Source organism: Poecile atricapillus, chromosome W, assembly GCF_030490865.1.
Source record: "Poecile atricapillus isolate bPoeAtr1 chromosome W, bPoeAtr1.hap1, whole genome shotgun sequence".
Classification (NCBI taxonomy): domain Eukaryota; kingdom Metazoa; phylum Chordata; class Aves; order Passeriformes; family Paridae; genus Poecile; species Poecile atricapillus.
Genome location: NC_081288.1, coordinates 4,490,397 through 4,512,000, shown reverse-complemented (window position 1 = coordinate 4,512,000; position 21,604 = coordinate 4,490,397).

Genomic DNA, 21,604 nt, shown 5'->3' with positions numbered 1-21,604 from the left:
CCATCACAGATGTTTGCAAGTTAACACATGGATGAAATAATATTAGTCAGTGAGATTCAGAGCTGATTCAGATTTCCACAATTAAGCTTAAATGATGCTTTGATGAAGAATTAAACAGAGATGAAAAAATTGAAACATAGGATACAGTAAGAAAAACGTTGCCAAATGGATTTCCACCCTTCAGACTGAAGACACCCAATTCAGCTTGTTTACAGGAATCAGTCTTGCTGTAGCAGGAAGAAATGCCTGTGTGGACTCATTTTGCTCTGCTTTCAACAGGGAATGTACTACAGCAGCTTTGTGGTTTCTGGATAAGTGTGTCTGCAGCACGGGTCAAGGCCAGGCTGCATGGGGCTCTGAGCAGCCTGGGGTGAGACGCTGAAATGTTTAGGGTTGATGGTTCCAACATTTGCCCTTTTCTGCTTTGCTGGTGCCAGGTTTGCACCCCAGAGGGGGAGGAAGAGAGATTCTGGGTGTGTGGTGTCATTTCCCTCTAACCTGTCCTGCAAGTCCTATTAACAAGAGCCTGACTCACCCTTACCTCCTGCAGCACCTGGTCTAGTGGAAAATGTTCCTGCCCACGGCAGGGGGTTGGAACTAGATGGGCTTTAAGGTTCCTTCCAACCCAAACCATTCTGTGAGTCCTGGAAGGCAAGTGGGAATTTGGAACCCACAGCAAACCAAAGAGGTGAAGGGGAAAGTGGTGGCTTTGGCTTTATATAATGCATAAGAAAGAGAGATGTGCCAGGAGAGATGGCTCTCACAGGGAGATTTGGGTGGGTGTCCCTTTTCCTGGGGGAGCCAGCACAGCCACATTCAAGAAAAATGCAAAGTGAGTTTGTTTCTCAATAAAGCTGGAATTTTCCCTCTCCATAAATACTGTGCTGTTCAATTGCTGTGTCTATACTGATCTCCACAAGAAAACATCCCATTTTTTTTCAGTGGGATTCTACTGGCTGAGGCAAAAATAATTCCAGAAATCATTTATTTCTTCAGAAAGTGTGGGAGTACTTGTCCCTGCTGCTGTCAGTTCCCATCCATCCCTTTTAGCAGGCAGTATCAACACACTCTCTTCCAGCAAGGACTGCTCAACAGCACACAATAAAATTGATTCATTACTCATTTTCTCCTTATTATCTTTCAATTGCTCCAGCTCTTGATACCACTTAAAGTGGACATTAGCTCTTTGTAACCAGTGTGTGAATGCTTTTTCTCCAAGCTTTCATCACATATATTTTCATTTAGTCTCTTTACACCATGTGTCTTTCTCATGAACTTCTTATAATGCCTTTATACACATTTGTTTATGCTCTGCCATGGTGAGGAGCGAGAACACAAATGGATTTCTTGGAAAAGCTGGCCCAGGTGCTCTGCAGGTGTAAATGAGAAGTATTTAGTGCTAGAAAGTGGTTTTATTTACAGGAGCTGGCTCCTGAGCTCTCCAGAATGAAAAAGGCCGAAATCACTAAGAATGAAACACAACTTTTGTGCTTGTCTTTGGCATGAAAGCAAAACTGATTAAACTCCAGGAAGAGCAAGACTTTCTGTGTATAATTAGCCTTGAAATGGAGATGGGAGCTGAGAGCTTTGTTTTGGGATAGCAGGGAGGATGATTTAAACCTCTCTCTGCTTTGGAAAGGATTACAGTGACAGTGAATTTAATACAGTTTTGCAGACTGATTCGTACTCTGGAAGGAAAAATCTTCCAGTGTCCACATCATGCAGGGTTTAATTCAAAGAAGTTCAAAATAATGTAGCTCCAGTGGAGCAAACCTCATAGGTACCTGCAAAATTTTGTCATGCAAGTAGTTATCCTGTGGGGAATCTCTGTTCGCTACTGCAATCTGTGGAATCGGGGTTTCTTCTTGGCTTTGGGTTGGATTTGGGACCCTTCTCACCCAAAGGTCCAGACCAAGGTGTCTCACAGGCTGATTTGGGCCTGGAAACAAGTTTTCCTTTATTGAGACAGATCATAGTTAATACTCAAACGTGGAAGTTTGAAAGTCTCAAGCATAGATAAAATATTTGCTATTTACCCTGGAGGGAGATGAATTTCTTTTCCAGGTCCCTGCAGTGATTTCTCCCCCCAGTTACAAAGGGGATTAATACTTCAGCTGCACTTATCTCAATATCTCCTAGCTCAGACAGATGAATACAACCTTCAACATTTCATGGGATCAGATTCCTTTTTAATTAAAGCAGCCCTTTGTTTCACTGTGGCTCTAAAAGTCTTATTTATCATTAAATCCTTTAGAAGTCTCTTAGGAAAATAATTTCCTGCTCCCAGTTTTACTGAGCCTTTGGATCTCCTATCTCTTGTCACCTGTAACAAAGTGCTGTAGGAAGGAGCAGCGCTGTATTGCTTTCATGTTCTCCATCAGCTCTGATATGGATGGTTGTTATAAAGCTTCATACATAATATATGCCATGTCTTAAAGCAGCCCTGTAAACGACTGTACAGCTGTAAAGGTTTCTTAACTCAACCAGCCTCGAGCTACCAGCTGTAAAAAGGCAGTTAAGCAGATTAGCATTAAAACTACCTGGTGAGATGAAAAATGAGGAGGCAGAATGGCCTAACAAGGGATCCTTGGACTGTGACCAGTCACATGGGGAAGTCACCTTTCTGTGTCTCCAACCTGCAAGTGCTGGCACTAATCATTTTTGGGATGTTTCTCTGTAATTGTGTGGTTTTCCCCCACAAGGGACACCCCTCTGAGCGCACACTGGGAGGATTTTCCAAGCAGTCCAAAGGAAATGTTGACCCTCTCCTACTGGGTCTGAGTTTTCTCGGTTTCCTTTGAAAGTGCTGCCTTTGCTGTGCAAATGCCTTTGAATGACTTTGCATGCTGAGTTTTCTGCCTTTTTTCTATGGCAAATCTGGGGAAAAGCCTTTGGAGCCTGTTCTGTCAGGAAGTGTGGTCCTATTCCTGTCCAAAAAGCTTCTACTGGCCCCAGTTTTTGAAAAGCTGAGCTGAAAATCCAGTGCATTTTAAAACTTATCATGAGGAAAATCAAAGTCCTTTCCTACCTCCACACCTGTTGTTACCCAGCAGAGGAGGGGTGTGAATTCGGTGCCCTGTGCTGTCACATTGATCAGATCTGGATCAGTCCCCGTGGACATTTCTCACTGCTCCCATCCTACCACTGGGCTGGGCACAAGTCATTGCCTAGGAACAGGGGAACATAAAAGTTACAGAATGGTTTGGGTTGGAAGGGACCTCAAAGACCATGTCATTCCAACCCCCTGCCATGGACAGGGATGCTTCCCCCTAGACCAGGTTGCTTACAGCCCTATCTAACCTGGCCTTGAACAATTCCAGGGATAGAACATGGAAATATCCCCAAAATACTGACATTTCCTCAGAAAAAAATCCCAACAATTCTGTCTTTCAGAATGCAGTCTTGGGTACATCTCTTGAGGCTTTCCAAATATGTGACAGAGGCACTGCACTGGCCAGTTTAAGAAGGCATTTTCACACAAACTTTCATCCCTGACTGCTTTTCAAACAGAAATCATTCTCCCTGGCCCTGTCTTGTTGGCATCTCTTCCAAAGTCCCCTTTCACCTTTGCCCCTATTTTCACTCTTTGTTTATGCTAAAAGCTAATGAGCTGTCTTTGTGCATCTTGGATAAATAGGATATTTCATAGACAGTAACATAATCAATTAATTGACTGCAATCATGATTTGTTTACCTAAACAGTACCTTAAATCCAGTGCTTGTCAGCAAACATTTCCTCTTGACGGGACTGTGCAACATCCTTTTGTTTGTAAGGAGGCAATTTAAAGGACATTGAGATTAGGACTAAGAAGATTCATCAGGGTAAAGCCTTCTCTCATTTTACATTATGAAATTGTAGGTGTGAGCAAGAAAGCAGCAGTTGTTTGTGCCAAGCAAACAAAAGTGTGTTTTTTCCTGTGTAAAGAGTTGTGTTCCTTTAGACAAAAACTTTTTTTCAGAGTACTAAAACCTATTATTTTCTCAACACCATGCCAAGAAGCTTTTACATTAATACCTCACATTTATAATCAGAGATGATCAAAGGAAGGAAGGAGAAGAATTTTTTAATTTTAAAATGTTTTAGCTATTGGAAGCACACCTTCACCCATGAAGATCCTGAAAATCCTATCCAGTGCTAGTGAAATGTTACCTGAATCCAGCCTGCTGGTGTTGTTTGCTGTAAGGGCAGAGCTCCAGCCTCCAGGACAGGTCTTGTCCATCCAGCTCATGGCTGACCTCTTCCCAAGGCCACTGGCCATGTCCACCTTGGTGTTTTCTGGGATTAATGAGGCATTTCTCTGTCCCCAGGAAAAGAGGTAATTTGCAGAACAAAAAGACTGAAAATACAGCCCATGAAGGTGGCACAGATGTGGCACATCCCTCCTTTGGGAACCTGGCAGAATCTCCTGAGGGTTGTTGCTGGGATAGTGTTGGAAAACCCCACAGGACTGAGGAAAGGAAACTCATCCTCAGTCACACTGTGTAAAAAGGGAATCCTTCAAGTGACCCCTGAAGGCACCCAGGTTTCATCTCACAGGGAATGACTTGGCTCAATCCAAAAGAAAACCTGGAAGACTATTAATATTTATGGTGTGTGACCCAAACAAGCTGGGAAAGTAGCTTTTTTCACATTATAGCTGAACCCACAGAAAAATAGGGCTGGCATGAATGTCAGAAGTTAGGAGATATCCGGAGATGCCCACTGGAAAAGACTCCTGTCCAGACTGTAAATCCTGGCCTCCAGCAGGGCCAGTTTATAAAATCAAAAGGGAATCTGCAATTAGGTTGAATTGCACAAAATCTCTGTCTCATTAAATGTCACCAGCTCTCGCTGAGCACACCCCATGCCATGTTTTAGGGTTTCAGATCAGTTCCACCACACGAATCAGAGTGGCTGACTCAGATGACACAGTTGGTGCCTGAGGGCACGTTCTTCTCCTGGCACTGTGGGCTCTGTGTGAGGGTGTCTGAACACAGCCAGAATCCAGGTTTTTTTTTCCCAGGATCCTTCCTGTAAGTGAATTATGAAAGACTACAGCCTTTATTGTGCCCCCTGGGATCCAGAAAAACCCAAGTGACTTCTAACTGATGGAATACTCAGGAAAGGGTCCTGGGTTTGGGGGCAGAAGTTGTATCTCATTCCCTCAACAGGAATTTCTGGGCAGCCAGGATGGGTGCTGTAGATTTTCACCCTCTCTATGTGTGGCAGCAGCTACAATTTTTTCCAAGCTTGAATTTTTTGGGGGGTTTGGCTGCAAGTTTGTGACAGATGTAGGAGCTGAGTTTCTCTGCAGGATTTCAGAGAGGGTGTGAATTTCAAACAGAGCAGATGCTGCTCTAGGACCAAATCTTCCCAAGGCTCCTACAAGCCTGGGGGTGCCTGAAGGTAACCAGACATGTCCTGGGCAGGCTTATTGAAAGCCTAAAAGTGAGGAAAAGGGTGTCAATGTCATAATAAAAGTAAGGACTTGGAGTAACTGACTTGATCCTGGTGTCACATCAAAAAGCTCTTTGAACCTTTTTAGTTTGTTAAAAATCTCCCTACATTTCTAAAACCTATTATTTGCAATAAGAAGTCCAAGAGAGATTCAAATTATTAAAATATTTTTATGGCTTTTAATTTGCCTAGATTTCAGTCTCCTATCTGTCCAGTGCTTCCTTTCTAAAGACAAAGTACAGGATACTTATAAGGTACAGAATATGGCATTTTTCAGCAGTGAATTCTTCAAGCAGTTTTAAAACCAGGGAATTATTCCTCTTTTCGTTTTAAGGATGGAGAAACTGAGGCACAGAGACTGCCACTTGTCAGAGGTCAGCCAGTCTAGGGTAAAACCATGGTCACCTGCAGGCAGGACATGAACCACCCCCCTGGGCATGGTCTGAAATGAGATCAGAAAATTCACTTCATGAAAAGAACCCTCTGTTTCCTTCTTTACTTATAAGCCCACAGCCATGTCTTGCTCAGCAGAGTTCTAGTAAGAAAAGTATTTATACACCTTCCCTCCTGATCCCTGCACTGAGATACTTAGTCCTGAGCTCATTATGACCTTAAATATGTTACCTATTACCTTTAATGGCATATTGTAGACTCCTCCACTCATATGCATCCTTATTAAATGTGCTTAGCAACCTGGCAATGAAGAAGTAGAAGTGTCAGCCTCTTCAAATTAAAATAAAAAATCAATTATGCTCTTAGGGGCAGATGGAGATTAAGCTGAATACAATGTACAGTTACTCTGTTGTGGAAGCTGGGGCCTTTATGTGCAATTAGTGGCATTTCCTTCTTAATCTTCCTCCTTAATACAGAAGGAGCCATTAAAAGAGCAAAAGCCATCCACAAGCCTTTTTCGTAGTCAGCTTCAGAGAGACACTCCTAAATGCATAATTTTCATCTTAGTACATTAAAAAAAAAAAAATCCCTCAAAGTACTGACATGACCTTTTAATACTTTGCTGTGAATTTGGGGGTGGTGCTGAATGGGGGCTGGAAGGAGGGAGGAGAAGGTTAAGTGCAAATTGCAAGATTAGGTTTTGTTGCATGGCAAGATGTTTGCCAGAGAAATTTTGGGCACAAATTGTGTTGTGGAGTGGCTTTTGGGCTGCTGTGGGAATGTTCCAGGGCATTTCTGCCCACAGCTAACCAGCTCCTAAATCCTATTAGGTACCAAAACCATGGAAATGCCTGAGCTGGGTTTTGAGCCCACCACACAAGCAGGACACTGAGAGAGCCAGACAAATTCAGTATTTTTCAGACTATGATATAGAATTCACTCCATGTGCAGCAAAGACGAGAAATGCAGATGTGATGCATAATTTACACTTTAATAAAACTTGAGCTCCTGGTCATCCTTGTCAGTCAGAGATTTCAGTCTTGTTTTGCTGTTATGGATATTCCTGTATGAAGCAGGAGCGAAATGGAGAATTTACTTGTTTGACACCACAGAGCTTGGCAGAAACATCCCTGTTAAGTGAAAGCTGTAACCACAGTGATGCATCTGAGGTCTGAATCCATTTCCATTGTCACAGCCTTTCTCTGGGACTGCATATCTGTGTGTAAGAGCTCAGCTCCTCCTGCCTCAGTTTCCCCAGCCTACCTTCCCAACACTGGCTTGTAGAGGCTAAACACTGGGAGGAGTTTTTCCTACCAAGGCAAAGCCTGTAAATACTTGAAATAAAGAAAGAAGCTGTTAGTAAATGGTAGAAATGAGCAAGTTTTTGATGTGAGAGTGGATCTCTCCTGTAGTGCTGGCACGATCAATAAGGCTCATAGCTGTGAGACTCAGTATTGAACCTCAGCACTGTGATTTATTGGGTATAACATGTGCTTCCTTTTCATTTACTGCTAAGGTGGGAGAGCTATTGTTTAGCACAGAGACTACACTTTCTTGGCATTCCTGAGCTGCAAGCATGAGGTGCTGGCTCAGATTTTGCAGTTAATATTAAAGCCAGTTATTGCCCCTCTGCTGAATAGCCACAACCCCTACGCAGTGATTTCTAAATCAACAGGCAATAAAAGTAAATAAAATTGGGTAAAGAAAGTGCTTTGGGCTATAGAGTTGGTGTGTGGGTCTCCACATGGGGTTTGTGTCTGGGGCAGGGTGTGCAGGGCAGCTGCAGGAGGCTGTGGGGGTGCCTGGCCCTGAGACCTCCCATTTGAGAGGTGGCAACCCCTTTTTCCTGGTATTCCTTGAATTCCTGCAGGAGAAGGGCTACACCAAGGGACCTTTTACCTCTCCAGGGGGTGCTTTGCCTCTGCAATCACTTCACAGAGGGCTGGTGCTGCCAAGAGGTGCAAAGCCTGTGAGACATAACCCAATGAATATTTTATTAATCCCAAGCCAGCAATTTCTTTGCTGTTCACAGCATTCAAGAAGCAGGACTTTTACTGTGAAGCATAAAGAGGGAGTTTAAATTTTGGATTAACTTCACTTATGCTAATCTCTTCTTTAGATCATGCCTTAAACACCTGCCTTCAAAGCTCCGATACGTTGGGAAAAAAAAAAAGATATAAGAGAAATTCAGGCTAAATATGATCTCCAGGAGATGGCACTGTGAAACAAGTCTTTCAGCATCCTAATGCCACCTCCCAGGGACCAACTTCTCTCTGAGTCAGGGCTGATGGATAAAAAGAAGACAAAGGTAGAAGTGAAAGCCCTGGCCTGGGGGCTGTCATGAAATAAGGGCCTGATGGTGTCTTTACCTCCTGTAAAGATTGTGATAAAACTTGGAAGCTGAAGGCCACAGTTTGCTGTGAGGAGAGGGAAAATGCAGAGAAGCTTCGCTGTGAACCCAGGAGCAGTCCCAGGAGAGGAGTATGACAGAGGAGCTAATAGGAGCTGGCCCCAGGTGATGTCCTGTGCCTGCTATGACACCAAGCTCCTGTTAAGACACCCTCCATCCTTTAGCTCACTCAGGCTGGACACTGCTAAGCAGCCCAGATAATTCCCCAGTGTCAGCTGCACAGCTCTGCCCCTTTTCCAGCTCAGGGCAGCTTGGTGTCAGCATCCCAAAAGCAGGCAAATACCTCAAAAACTGGCGATAATCACATTCTTTGGGTTAAAATGGCTGGCTGCCGTCAAGGAACTTCTGCCCAGGCTCATAGTGTTTACCACAGATGAAGCTCCAGAGCCTGAGCGTTGGTTGCCATTTTATCTGTAGAAAAGTTGGCTCAGGTCCCCACCTTTGCTAATGCCATTTACTCATTTATGAACACAAATGTCATCTCAGCACCATGTTAAGCTTGTGGGATGCTTTGAGTCCTTCAGGCACCTGCTTAAATTTGGGCCAGAAATGGATAACCAAATACACAATCACCTACAAATCCCACAAGGTGCCCCAGAGCATTTATTTCCCAAGCCAGGAGAAAAAAGTTAGGACTTCTAACGCCGTAACATCTCTGTTGGTGTGTGTGCTTGTGCCTCCTTGTGTAGGGGATCTTTTTACATCTCCATCTATCCTCCAAAAACATGAACTTGCTGAAGGCAACAGAAATCTTATCTTAGAAATCTTATCCTGCGCATCAGGAACTGCTAACATCTGATCTAAATTAATGGGATTGTCTGAATTTCACTGGGTTGGACAGTTTTCTTGTGTCCAGCTATGGAAAATTTGGAATGTGAACAGTGATCATCAGAGGCAACAGCAGATGGATGTTCATTACAACTTGAGTACTTGGTATTCAGGTAAATCTTTTTTATCAGTGCTACTTGCATAAAAGTGCTTTAGTTAAAAACAGTGACAAAATTCAGTGAAACTTCTGTTCCCAACTTGAAATACAAGATCAGGTGCCATGGTAGCCACCAAATGTAGCACTAAGGAGGATGGACAGCAGTGAAATTAATGGAGTTGCTTTAGATCAGTGGAAGATACTGAGTGTCACTGAGTCTGAAACTGGAGCTGATCTCAGTGTGGGTTTCTGCCAAGGCTTAAATTCATTCTACATCTTGGGATACTATACTGGCTCAATTCAGTATTTCTCAAAGCGCTTTCCTGTTTCCCCAATGATGCTCTCAAAGGCAGTATTAAAATCTCTCAGCAATTACTGCAGTTCATGTCCACTAAACCAATTTGTATTCTCAGCAATGAGCAAGATGCAAAGTCTTTGCTGCCAACAGGAGCTGTTAGAGTAATCTCCAGCTCAGACCTGATATAAATCTACACCTTTTCATTCATATCTGTGAGCTTTGTTGTAGCAGCCACTTAGAAAAGTTCCAAAGGAATTTTGTTCCTCAGCTTTAATTGCTTTTTTTTTTTTTTTTTTTTCCAAACCACCTCTTTGGACATCATCTACAGACCTAATTTAGATCACAAACTCTTAGAAGGCTTTCTTCCACATTTCTCCATACAGGGCCAATTAAACCTCATCAGTGCTTCAGAAATAGTCTCTAAATGAAACTAAGAGAGGCCAGGACAGAGAAAATCAATGTGAAGAGGAAAGAAGAAGCTCCAGAGAAGACAGTGGAACCAAAACTTCTGAGAAGACCTCTTAAGCTGAATGGAAATAAAGCACAAAGGCATCTGGTGTTAAAGGAAAAGAGAGGGAGAAACACCTGAAATGCTGTGAGAGCCACTGTGGCCGTGTCTGTCCCTAAATTGGATGATGCCACCAGCTTTAGATGAAGAGAGGCTGCAGCCAGAGGAATCTCAGTGTAACCTAAGTCAGAGCAGATTAAAAGAAGCGAGAACACAGATACGGCATTTGCAGGGCACCTTCCTTTCAAAAGTATGTTGAAAATTTGAAATGTCACCATGCTGAAAATGTCACCCACTTCCACAGTCATCTGGATAAACAGGACTTCAATGCTGCCCTGACATCTAGCTGGGTTTTTGGTCTTATTTTGAAGATCTGATGGTGTTCCCTTGCTGTTTTGAAATCCCATCCAGTCCAAAGCCTGAAAATAGAAACTGCTTGATCTGTATGTTTTCCAGGAAATCTGTTGGAACAGGAGAGGCTGAGCCCATGCCTGTGGCCTCTCAGAGTGTGAATGAAGAGCATGGATTGTGGCAAAGAAACACCGTCTGCAATATTTGCTCTTTTTCTTCCAGTCTTTACTATCCTCTCAAATGTATTCCAGAATCAAAATATTTCTTCATCTTTATTCCACTCCTCACTTGTCTTCTTGCACAAAATCCATGAGAGGCTGGTGGAAGAGAAAGGGATTGGAGAGAGTGGAAGAGAGAAGGATTTGGGAGGTTCAGTGATGAATCCCCAGCAAGAGCCAGTGAAAAGGGTGCTGGTGTTGTAATGGGGCAGAGAAGAGCTGGGGTCATCTGTGGGAAATCAGCACTTCCCCAGCTGTGAGATCACCCTCGCTGCTCCTGCGAGAAGCAACGCTCACAAAATCAACCTGGAAACTTCAAACCTCGGCTTGGGAATGACCAGAGAAAGGAAAGTGAAGACAGCACTATTGTCTGAGCACCAGGGGTGACATAAATTTGGCACCCCGGGTGTGGGGATGGACACAGCAGCATTTGAGGTTAATTCCAAAAGAAATTTGTGGAAAGGACAAAGCCCTCGTTGCTGCCTCAAAACCGGGGTGTCCCTTCCCTCTGCTCTCCTCCGGACCTGTTGAATGCGTGTGCCCTTCCACAACCGCCCTCTCGGAGGATGCTCCAAAAGCATCCATTTGAATCCCCAACCCTACCAATCGTGCCTGCAGGGAGACGGGAGCTGGGCTTCCAAAAATCCCCAGCAAAGATGTCCCTAAGCAGGGCTGCAAGGGGGGGGCGAAAATCCTGCAAAATTCACCCCCAGCCCAGGGGAAGCTGTGGGATCCGCGGTCGGAGCATCCCGAGAAACCCCGGCTGCAGAGTGCGGGTTTATCCCCATCCCTCCCAGCCCAGGGGACTTTTCTGACCCCCCCCTACAAGAGCAGGACCAGGCGGGCGGGGGGCATGGGCAGTGGTGTCTGGCGTGATTTTCCAGCCCTGCAGCGGGGCTGTTTTCTCGAGAGGAGGGAAGGGAATATCTATGCAATCTGAAAAATCCCGCAGTGTGGCTGTACGTGCAAACACCCCCGCACCAGCACAGCCGCGCACACCGGCGTGCAGCGCGATTCCGCTGAATGCCCGGCACTCGCCAAAGAAAGCGAAAACCATCAAATAACCCCAAAGAAAAAAACCCTATCCAATAACCTGAGGAGCAAAGGAGGGAAAGTTCTGCGTGTCCCTGCGCGCCGGGAGGGCGGAGGGTGGCCACCAGTTGATTTTACACCCTGCCTTTACCTTCGCCGGCTTTTCTTGATATATTTTATTTATTTCCTGCCACAGGGAATAAACAGGTAATGCCGGAGCCCGGCGAAGCGAAGGGAACGGGAGGGCTGAGGGACGCGCCGCATTTTTTTGTTTTCCCTCTTTTCCCCATCTCCCTCCCTGGAAGTTTCTTGGCGACACGAAATGAGGAGGAAAAGCGAAATAAAAGGTTGCGGGGAGCGGTGGGGAGGGCAAGCAGGGAGGCAGCGCTCCGCTGTTGAAGGCTGGGTATTTGATGGCATTTAACGCGCCGGCCCGGGCTGCCGCTGCGCGCTGCCCCGCGGAGCGCGGCCGAACCGCGGCATCACTTCCACGCCTGCATCCATCCCTGCCCTCGCCCGCTGAGCCCAAAGCCCCGGCGGAGGCGCGGCTCAAGGCGCGGAGGCACCGCGGGCGCGCAGCCGGGGCGGTGTGGGTTGCGATGCGCGCGTGATTATTTTTACGGATTTTGGTGGTTTTGTTTTTTTTTTTAAATCCTTTTTCTCCTAACCGCTGAAAAAGGTCACCCAAGGGGTTGGTTGCTAAATATTACCAAAAAAAAAAAAAAAAAAAAAAGAAAAAAAAAAAGGCAAGAAAGAAAGAAAAAAAAACCCCTAAAAAGAGCGGGCAGGCATGCGCACTGCGCGGATGCCATATTGGAATGAGCCTGCCGCGGGTGCGGGCGCAGGCACGGCTGGGCTCCGCTCCGCGCAGCACCGCGCACCGCTCCGCGGGGGGAAAAAAGGGGGAAAACACCCCGAAATAAACCAAACTCGCACAGGTAAGGCACCGCGCCCCACAGCCACCCCTCCTAAGCCCTCCCGGCTGGCATTTCCCTTTACTTTATTTATCGGGTTTGGCAGCGCTTGGGTGGAGAGAGTCGCTTTCCCCTTTCCGAGATGTGTTAAAAAAAAAAAAATCCAATTAATTAATTGATTGATTGATTGATTTTTAAAATAGCCGGAGGGATGGGTGTGGATATTTTTCCTTCCCCCGTTTTCAGAGGGTGAGCCCGCGGTGGAGTTGCTGGAAGTGCTGGCGTGCCGGGGCTGAGCCCCCGGCCGGGACCGGCGCTCGGAGCGCGGCTGCCGCTGCCCGCCTGCGCCCCTCGGCCCGGGAGGCTCCGCGCTACCGCTCGGCTGCATCGCGGGGCTAGCTTTTTACCTCCACAGATCGCATTTTAGATGCTCCCATCTCCATCCCCCCCCCCCTTCCCCCCCTTTCCCTATTTTTTTGCTTCTTCTCCTTTTTCTTTTTTTTAATTTTATTTCTTCTTTCTATTATTCCTTTTGCCCGTCTCTTCTTTTCTTTTTTTTTATTTTTTTTTTTTAAGTTATACCTGTCGTTTTTCTGCTTTCCTGCAAAATGCTCGTGCGACCTCCTTTTAGATTTACCAGGCTGATGCACATCTCTCGGAAAGAGTTATTTTGGGTGTGCGGGTGGGCTTCTTCTGAATCTGCGGGGGAAAAGGAGGGAGGGGGAAAAAAGCTGCTGCAGGAGGCGAGAGGGAAAGGGGAGAAAAAAAGAAAAGAAAAGAGAAGAAAGCGATCAGCTGTGCCAAAATGTGCAGCCCTGATCTAGACATATTTTCCCGTAGCGCTCCCGAACTGCGGTAAATGAATATTTATAAAGCTTGTTCAACATGGCGGGTTAAGGTGCCTTCAAAAAACTGCAAATAAACATTTTAAGAGGAGAAGAAGAGGGAAGGCGGGGTGCCACGCGTTTGGTTCAACTCTCTTTTGTTGCTCGGAGAGGTGCGCTGGTGAATTCGGTGCGGAGGGATGAGGATGGGATCCCAAATCCGGGTCCTCCCCCCGCAGGACCCGGCGGTGGGAAAAGTATCGGGGCATTTGTGTGTGCTGGGAAGGGACGTGTGGAGTTGGAACCGCGGCCGATTTGCCTTTGAATGCCAAAATCGCAGGCGTGCCATGTGAAAAAAAAAAATAATAAAATGCGCCGGGAGACTGAGCGCTGATTTATTTTGCATTAGCAGTAGACGTGTCGTGGGATGAGATGTCCTGTTAGAGCTGTCAAACCTTCCTGGGCGCAGTCAGCTGGGGATGTCTGGGGTGGGGTTTTTTTTTGGGCTTTTTGCATGTTTTTGTTTAGCAAAAACACTGTGGAATCGCTCCACACGGAAATTCGGGCGGCAGACAAGTGACTCGGGCAGTGCGAGCGGCGTCTCTTTTGCAGAGAGACCCTAAAAACCTCCCGGTGACGGAGGCGAATCGCAGCTTTTGCAGAGCAGGAGTTTGCAGAGAGTTCTCCGGGAGTTGTTTGTGCCCTTCCCGGCTGCCTTTTCCAAATGTATTTTCCAGGGGAGCGGAGGAGTGAGGCTGCCCCAGAGGCAGTGGAAACTCCCCCGGTGCTGCAGTTCTGGGGTTGTTTCGCCGTGGTTGTAAGGTGTAAACTTTGGGATCTGTGTTTGGAGCTGTGGGAGGCGATGGGATGCTCCAGCATCGCAGGCTGTCAGTGCCTGGGTGTGGATGGAGGAGCCGGGGAGAATCCAGGAGTGGCTGAAGAGCTGATCTGCTGCTCGTTTCCCTCTTGGAGATGCTCCCCAGAGCCTGGCTGTGATTTTATTTAGCAGGAACAGTTGGAGATGCTGTTTGCACACCTTGTCATGTGGGGTGAGGTTTCCCTTTCCAAAAGGGCTCTGATCCATCAATCCACCCATTTTCCCCTCCTTTCTCCAGCCCTGCCAGGACCAAGCTGGCTCAGGGATCCAGCAAACTCACATCACAGGCTATGGTGGTGGGGAGGGGGGCAGAGGAGAAAATGGGGGCAAAATTGTGATTTTTTTTTTTTTTTTCAAAATAGCAGAAAATGGCATTAATTACAAGCAGAGAGTCTTGGAAGGCAGTTATCAAACTGTGGTGGGATTTGGGTGGCAAAATCCAAGAGCTGCCAGTGGAGTTTTCTTTGGGGTGGGAAGGGATGAAGCGGTTGCAGAAGGGGAAGGGATCTTCCCTCTCCACCCCCCGTACATGTCCTCATCTCCAACTTTGTTGTCCCTTGGACAGGACAGTTTCTAAAATCAGTTTGTGCCCCTGGTGCTCTGGGGAAGAAAGTGTGGTAGCAGAGTGGTGACCTTGTGTCTTGAGCAGAGAAGCAGCTTTGGAAAGCTGAACATGGGTCAAACCTTCTCCAAGGCGTTTCTTCCTGCTGTAGCAGAGAAGAGTGCTGGCCAGGATTTAGTGCAATTTGTTTTCCCTCTCTAGAAGCCTTTAGGTGAAAACAAATTTGATTTCTTTTGCTGCTGGCAAAGTAAGGGCAGGTGATGCAGGTTCATTCTCTGGGGTTGGAACTGTTGCCTGGGTGAGCAGGGATGCAAGTGGCTTTTTTTCCTCCTTTTTTTATTTTTTTTCCTTCTCTCCAACAGATTATTTATGAAAGGGAAGAAAATATCCTCACAAGTCTAATAACTTCAGTGCTTATAAAGGATTAGGTCCTAATAACTCCTGCGATAAGATGGAGGCTCGGTGTAATCTGTTACTAAGTGAAAAGTCTAAAAGCCATTTAAATAAATACAGCAAAGAGCTATCGAGAGATTGGTACCTTGTACACAGCCAGGAAATACCTTTTTAATGATTTTTAAGGCTTGCACAGGGTAGTGGGACAGTAAATGCATCATAAGCAAGACAGTGTAATTTCAGTTCTATATTGAGAAAACATTTGCAAATATTCAACAGATGTTACATGTGGCAGAGGTGGAGAGTGTTTTGCACAGATGTAAGAACATCTGTAGAAGACAGTATACAGTTATATAGCTGTGATTATGAGAGATAATTGACTAGCTGGACAGACAGTTGATGTTTTAATGAAGCATTTATTAAAACTTTATGGAAGTGTTACTAGAAATAGGGTAAACACCAGCCCTGCCAACGCTTTAGGCTGGGGGTGCTTTTCCCCCTCTCCTGGCTTGTGCTGTGCTGAGCTGGTGTATTTTGTGTCACTGTTTCTGGCCTTTGACAGCCATGGGATGCTGGTCTGAGATGAGTGAGGGGATGTGATGTTGGCCTTGCTGAAGGACAGGACATCCCTGGGGGACAGGTAGAGAAGGTGCCACCTTGTTTCTCCAACAGATATTGGGCAGAAATTCTTGGCTGTGAGGGTGGTGAGCCCTGACACAGGTTACCCAGAGAAGCTGTGGCTGCCCATGGATCCCTAGAAGTGCCCGAATCCAGGTTGGATGTGGCTCTGAGACACCTGGGATATTGGAAGGTGTCCCTGTCCCTGGCAGGGGCTTGGAATGAGATGGTCTTTAAGGTCCTTTCCAGCCCAAACCATTCTGTGTTTCTGTGAGTCTTGAAGGGCATTTCACTGGTTAAATTCATTTTGGTGTGGGGTAAGCAGAGGCATGGAGAGCATCTGGGGAGGTTTTCAAGGATGGTGATGGTTGAAGGAGGTGGCTTGTTCCTGAGTGTCTCCAAGCGATAAAGGAGTTGTGAAAAACTCAAAAACTTGTAACAGATGAAACTTGAAGCAAAGGAGCCAGAGGTGTGTTCATGAGGGTTCACAGAAAAAAAATTCATGTGATGACCACAGGTTCCATGTTTTGGATGACCTGAGGTGTCAGAAGTATTTTAATACTATCAATATTGTTGCAGTCTATCAGCTGGTGCAGCAGGGTCCTCAGTGCTGAAAATGAAATGCTGTTGATAATAGTGATGCCACCTGCAAGTATGAGTTTGTTCTGTCGTTGTAACATCTGGTCTCTAGAAGCAGGGTGGTTTTTTAGGATTAGAGTAGCTGATGGTGCCTTGTCAATATTTAAAATTCATCATTTGGAACTGTTGATCTTTGCATGACAGACCCTGATGAAACCTGTCAGATCCATCCTGTGGGGTTTTTTGCCAGCAGATTTCTTTTTCCTTTATTTTCTCTGTCTTGGGGTATGACTCCTAAAGTGGTTAAAAATGTTTGAGTTGCAAAATAAGGAAATACAGAAATAATAGTGAAGACTTCTCCACTGACATTTAAAAAACTCCTGAAAAAGTTTATTTTGAGATTGGCCTTTTGTAAGACCTCAACAAAGCATTCTTGTGAAGGCTGATTTGGAAAATATGTTCACAGTTACTCCCATTTTTATGAATCAGAAGTGTTGATCTAAAATAAAATGGCAATAAAAAGGAAGGAAAAAAAGCCCCAAACCAAGCATTTCTTGACAGCTGACCCAGAGATCAATTCTGAGTACGTGTGAGGCTTAAAAAAAGTATGTGCAGAATCCTTGCTATTTTTACTCCCAATTCCTGCTTCAATGACTAATACTCTTAGCATCAGTGGGTGGCTTGTGCAAAGGAGACATCTTTTCTGGGGTAAAGTTCTGAGACCCAATTTGAATATCAGTTAATTAGAAAGTCTGGCATTTATTTGCTTGGCAAGGAAGTGGAATTCCCTCCTAAAATCCAGCAGGTGACGTTATGCCTGCTCCTGATGTGTAGGAGATCAGACAGGACAACCACAGGCTGAGGATGCTTAAAGTCTAAAGGGTCATAAGTCTCTCGTGGAGACTTTTGGGTAGAAAGCCATAGCTCTCCTAGGTGCATCAAAAATACATCTTTAAAGAAAGTTCAGGAGAAAGCAAAAATTAACTGATTCTTGGAAGGTGTTTTGAGTGTGGGAGCTCAGTGCAAGTTTAAGATCAGGCTCCAAGATGCTTTGTTGGCATGGTGGTGAGGCATTAAACCTGGATGTTTTGCAGCAGTTCTCATGTTCATGGTAAAGGGAATCCGATTTGTTTTACCTTGGAGAAATTAGGTGGAATTAGCCCCGTTAATGTGACTTGTAGGACTCTACAAGTTAAAATGTCTTGTGCAGTTTGGTTCTGGATAGACTTTGGCAGGGCTCTGCTGGCTGCCCTCACATGTGCTTGGCAAAGGGAAGGGTCCTCCTCTTCCTGCTGTTTAGTTGTGAGGTGTCTGGAGATGGTTGTGAGGATCTTTTTTTAATTTTTCTTTTTTTGGCAGATCCTGCCAGTCAGCGAAGCTGCTTCTGGATGTAAAGCACTGACGGGGATGTTAAGTGTGTGTAAGGCTAAGCCCAAGTGCTGATCAGCTGTGCTGTTTAAATGAACCAAACAGTGCCAAGATCTAAAATATCATTTTTTTTTCCTAAAAACTGTTGGAATCAAATGGCAGATGTTTCCTGGATTCTGGTTTGCATCTTGTATTTCTCTTTTTTCTGTTTTTTTGAAAACGGCTCTGACTGCTGCAAAGACATAGAAGGCTGAACTGATTGCCCTGGACAATGGGAGTTTGGTTGATGAGGGATTTCTGAATTGGGCTCTAAATTAAGTCCGTGAAAACAGTGTTTTGTGTTTCCTGCTGGGTGACTTCTGTCACTGGGCTGATTGGTCCCACTCAGGGGGTCTGACTGATTAATTTGGTCCATGTGGCTGGTGTGTTTTGAGGTGATAAGCATCACATACAGGGGTTGGACCTCGGTGATCTTTAAGGTCCTTTGCAGCCCACACCCCTCTGTTCTGTAATTTTGCCTAACAGGATGTGGTGTCTCAGGATGATAAAGCAGCTCCGTGTCTTCAAGTTACCCATCTCAAAGGCTTCCTGGTTTCAGCTCCATTTCAATCACAGAGGTGGGAGAAGACAGAGTGTTGCACATGGTTTTTGCTGTGCTTCTTCCATGCAGTTCTCTTTCCTGTTATAAAGGGCATCAAGGACATTGTCCCAATCTTCTTGATGGCCCTGATTCAGCTGAGAGCTTTAGAAGATGGCCAAATTTAAATATGCCATATTTCCAAGTAGTCGGTGTATGTTGGGTGCTTAGCATGGTTAGGAATGCTTCACCAAAGTAGAGGGCACCATTTGGACATTGCCTGTTGAGTCATGAAGAAGGTGATAGACACCTGTTGGGTGACAGAACAGCTGGAGACAAGAAAGGTTAGTATGTGGTGACCTCCCTCTCCTTGGGACACGTGCTTTGTGGGGTGCTGAAGGTGGGGATGTGCAGGGTTCACAGGGGCAACGGTGGGAGTACAGGTGGGGCAGCAATGCCTTCTTGCCCCTGCTTATAAAATGTTCAAGTCACTCAGTAGAAGGAAAGTGGAATGAAAAAGTGCTTTAATTTTTGGAGTTTGATCTAGTCCTTGGAGAAGTTCGTGGCAGGTTTTGGCTTGAAGTCCATCTCTAAGTCCTTAGGTTTTATTTACACACAGGACCGCTAAGAGGGTGATGTGTATCCAAGCCTGGGTGTCTGCCTGTCATCTCTCCCTCTTTTTTTTCTTAATACTGCAGGGCTCTTTACTGTAAACAAGTTAAGAGTCTCTAATTAGGTTTATTTTACTTTCTGTTATCTTATCTTACTACTGTTTATCTCTGTGTGTTTCCCGGACTCCGGAGCGTGCCAGGTAGGGAGGGTGAGAAAATTGCTTTGTGGAACATGTTTGTCTCTGCTGGCATCAAAAGTGTGAAGCTTTTGGCAGCAGTGCAAGAAGAGAGGAGAGCAAGGACGGGCTGAGTTACAGGGGCTGCCACCACGTTGCACAATCCCTTCTCCACCATGTGTCTTCAGAGAAGTTTGGTTCCTGTCCTTCTCTGGCTTTGGGATAGACAATCCAGACCATCCCTGCTCTGCCCTTACCCCAGGGCAGGATTAACTCTACCAAGATCAGTTTCTGGACAGGTTAGCATCCTAACTCCTCCAAAAAGCAGAGCTCTGTGCCTCTGTTGCAGTGTATCCTGCTTCTTCACCAGATTCATTATTAGTAGATTTCTTCTCCTGCCCAAATCATGTCCTCTCCCTGCAGTTTAAACGAAGCTGCCTTCTTCAATCCACCATGAACATGGAAAACAGATTATATTCTTTCCCCATTCAGCTGTTTTTTATGTATTTGAATATTGTGAACATTCCTGGTTCTCCAGAGTACATGGGATTTGTCTGTTCCACCCCAGAGTACAACACAGAGCTGTTCAAAGCAGTAAATTTCCCTTATTAAAATCCTGTGGGGTCTTCAGTATGAAAGAGAAATTGTCAGTTGATATAAGTGAAAACATTTGGTGAGTGAAGCTCTCAAATAAATAATAAAAAACTCTCACAGGAATTTGGAAGAAAATGTCCTTAAAAGGTTTCCAACTGGTACTTTGTCTGAGAGGAGAGGCAGGCCCTTTTTCTAGGAGGTGAAACTGTTACTTGATGTGTTCAATAGCCCTTTTGAATGAGCTTCCACTGCATTGTGCAGATGTTCAGGGATGTAAATACTGTGGCAGGCTGCCACTAGCAGTGCATCCTGGATCATGTCCCACAGGGATGAGATCCCCTTCTTCCTGCTCCACAACAGGACCAGTACCACATGGCCATCTGAGCATCTCCCTTCACCTGGTCCAGTGGAAGTTGTCCCTGCCCATGGCAGCAGGGTTGGAACCAGGTGATCTTTATGGCCTCTTCCAATCCAAGCCATTCTGTGACTGATTCAGCTTGTCTGCTGGGAAATTTGGATGTTTAAAACATTTGCAGGTGCTGTACAAGAGCAGGAACCCCCTGAAGGTTGTTCATCTCATATGAATTTCAGGTGTTTGATTTGAACCACTTAAGTCAGTCATCTTTTGGATGTGATTTTCCTTGCCTTGGTTTAGGCTGGGTATTTGGAAAAGGTTCTTCCCCCAGAGGGTGGCTGTGCACTGGAACAGGCTCCCCGGGGAATTGGTCACAGCACCAAGCCTGACAGAGACCATGAGGTATTTGGATAGCACTCTCAGGCACGTGGTGGGATTGTTTGGGTTATGTTGTGTAGGGCCAGGAGCTGGACTTTGATGATTCTGGTGGGTCCTGTCCAACTCAGGTCATTCTGTGATTCTCTGACCCTGCAGCCCTGCTGCTTATCTCAAGTGTCACCATGATGAGAGGTGGGACCATCTCCAGTCAATGTCTGGTGCTGCATTTTGGAGGGGCCAAAATCAATCCCAGATCACTGGGAAAGCAGTGGAATTTATTTCCCCACCATTCAGGACTCAGCATTACATCAGCACACCTGGTTCACTATTCAGGCAAGAGGCTTCCAGGATGCAGGATCTTTTTTGTCTTCCTTGTGTCAATCCTGGTTACCCAAGTGTGCATTCCAGTAGAAAGTAAGTTTTTAAGGAGTAGCTTTAAGGAAGAGCCCTAGGGGTGCTGGATTTGTGTGTGGGTAAGGCACCTCTCCCTACAGAGAATTACTCCAAAGGAAGAAAAACCAGGATGGAGCTGACGGGAGATGAGAAATGTAAAATGGTGTGAGGAAGCCAGTGCTGTGCTTGTACAAAGAACCAATATTGATACAGATGACAAGGCAGCATGGTGGAGATAAAGGCAGGGCTGAGACTGACAGCCGTGGGAAGAAGGAAATAAAAGAGATTCTTTATTATATTGCCTGGCTTTTCCTGCCTGTGAGTTAAGAGCCTGGATCTGAATTAAATACCAAGGGAATGGGAGCTGCGTGGGGGGAAGAATCGGATCAGTCTGAGCCACCACTGTGCAGAAACAATGAGCAAGGGATCTGAAACCAGGGAATTTCCCCCCTCCCTGCTCTTTCAGATGCATTTCATAGAATTTTCCTTTGTGCTCCTGCCTGGTGTAATGTCACCTTGAGCCTCTTTTGGTGCTGTTTCCCATCAACTTGTTCCCAGGCTGGCAGTGTGGCTAGTGGTCCTTGATTTGGTTTCCAGTGGATTTCACACTGGCAGAGGAATTGGAGTACAGTGGTGTGTGCTGCTTGTGTAATGTTGATGATTCCAGGCCAGCCAGTGTGCTACTGTTAACAGTATGGCTGGGGACTCTGTTTGAAGTGTTAATTAGCAGCAATTAATAAGAAGCGAAAAATTAATACCCTGTGTCAGCTTTCTTTGCTAGTTAGTTATATCAACACTAAAGCTCAGAGCTAT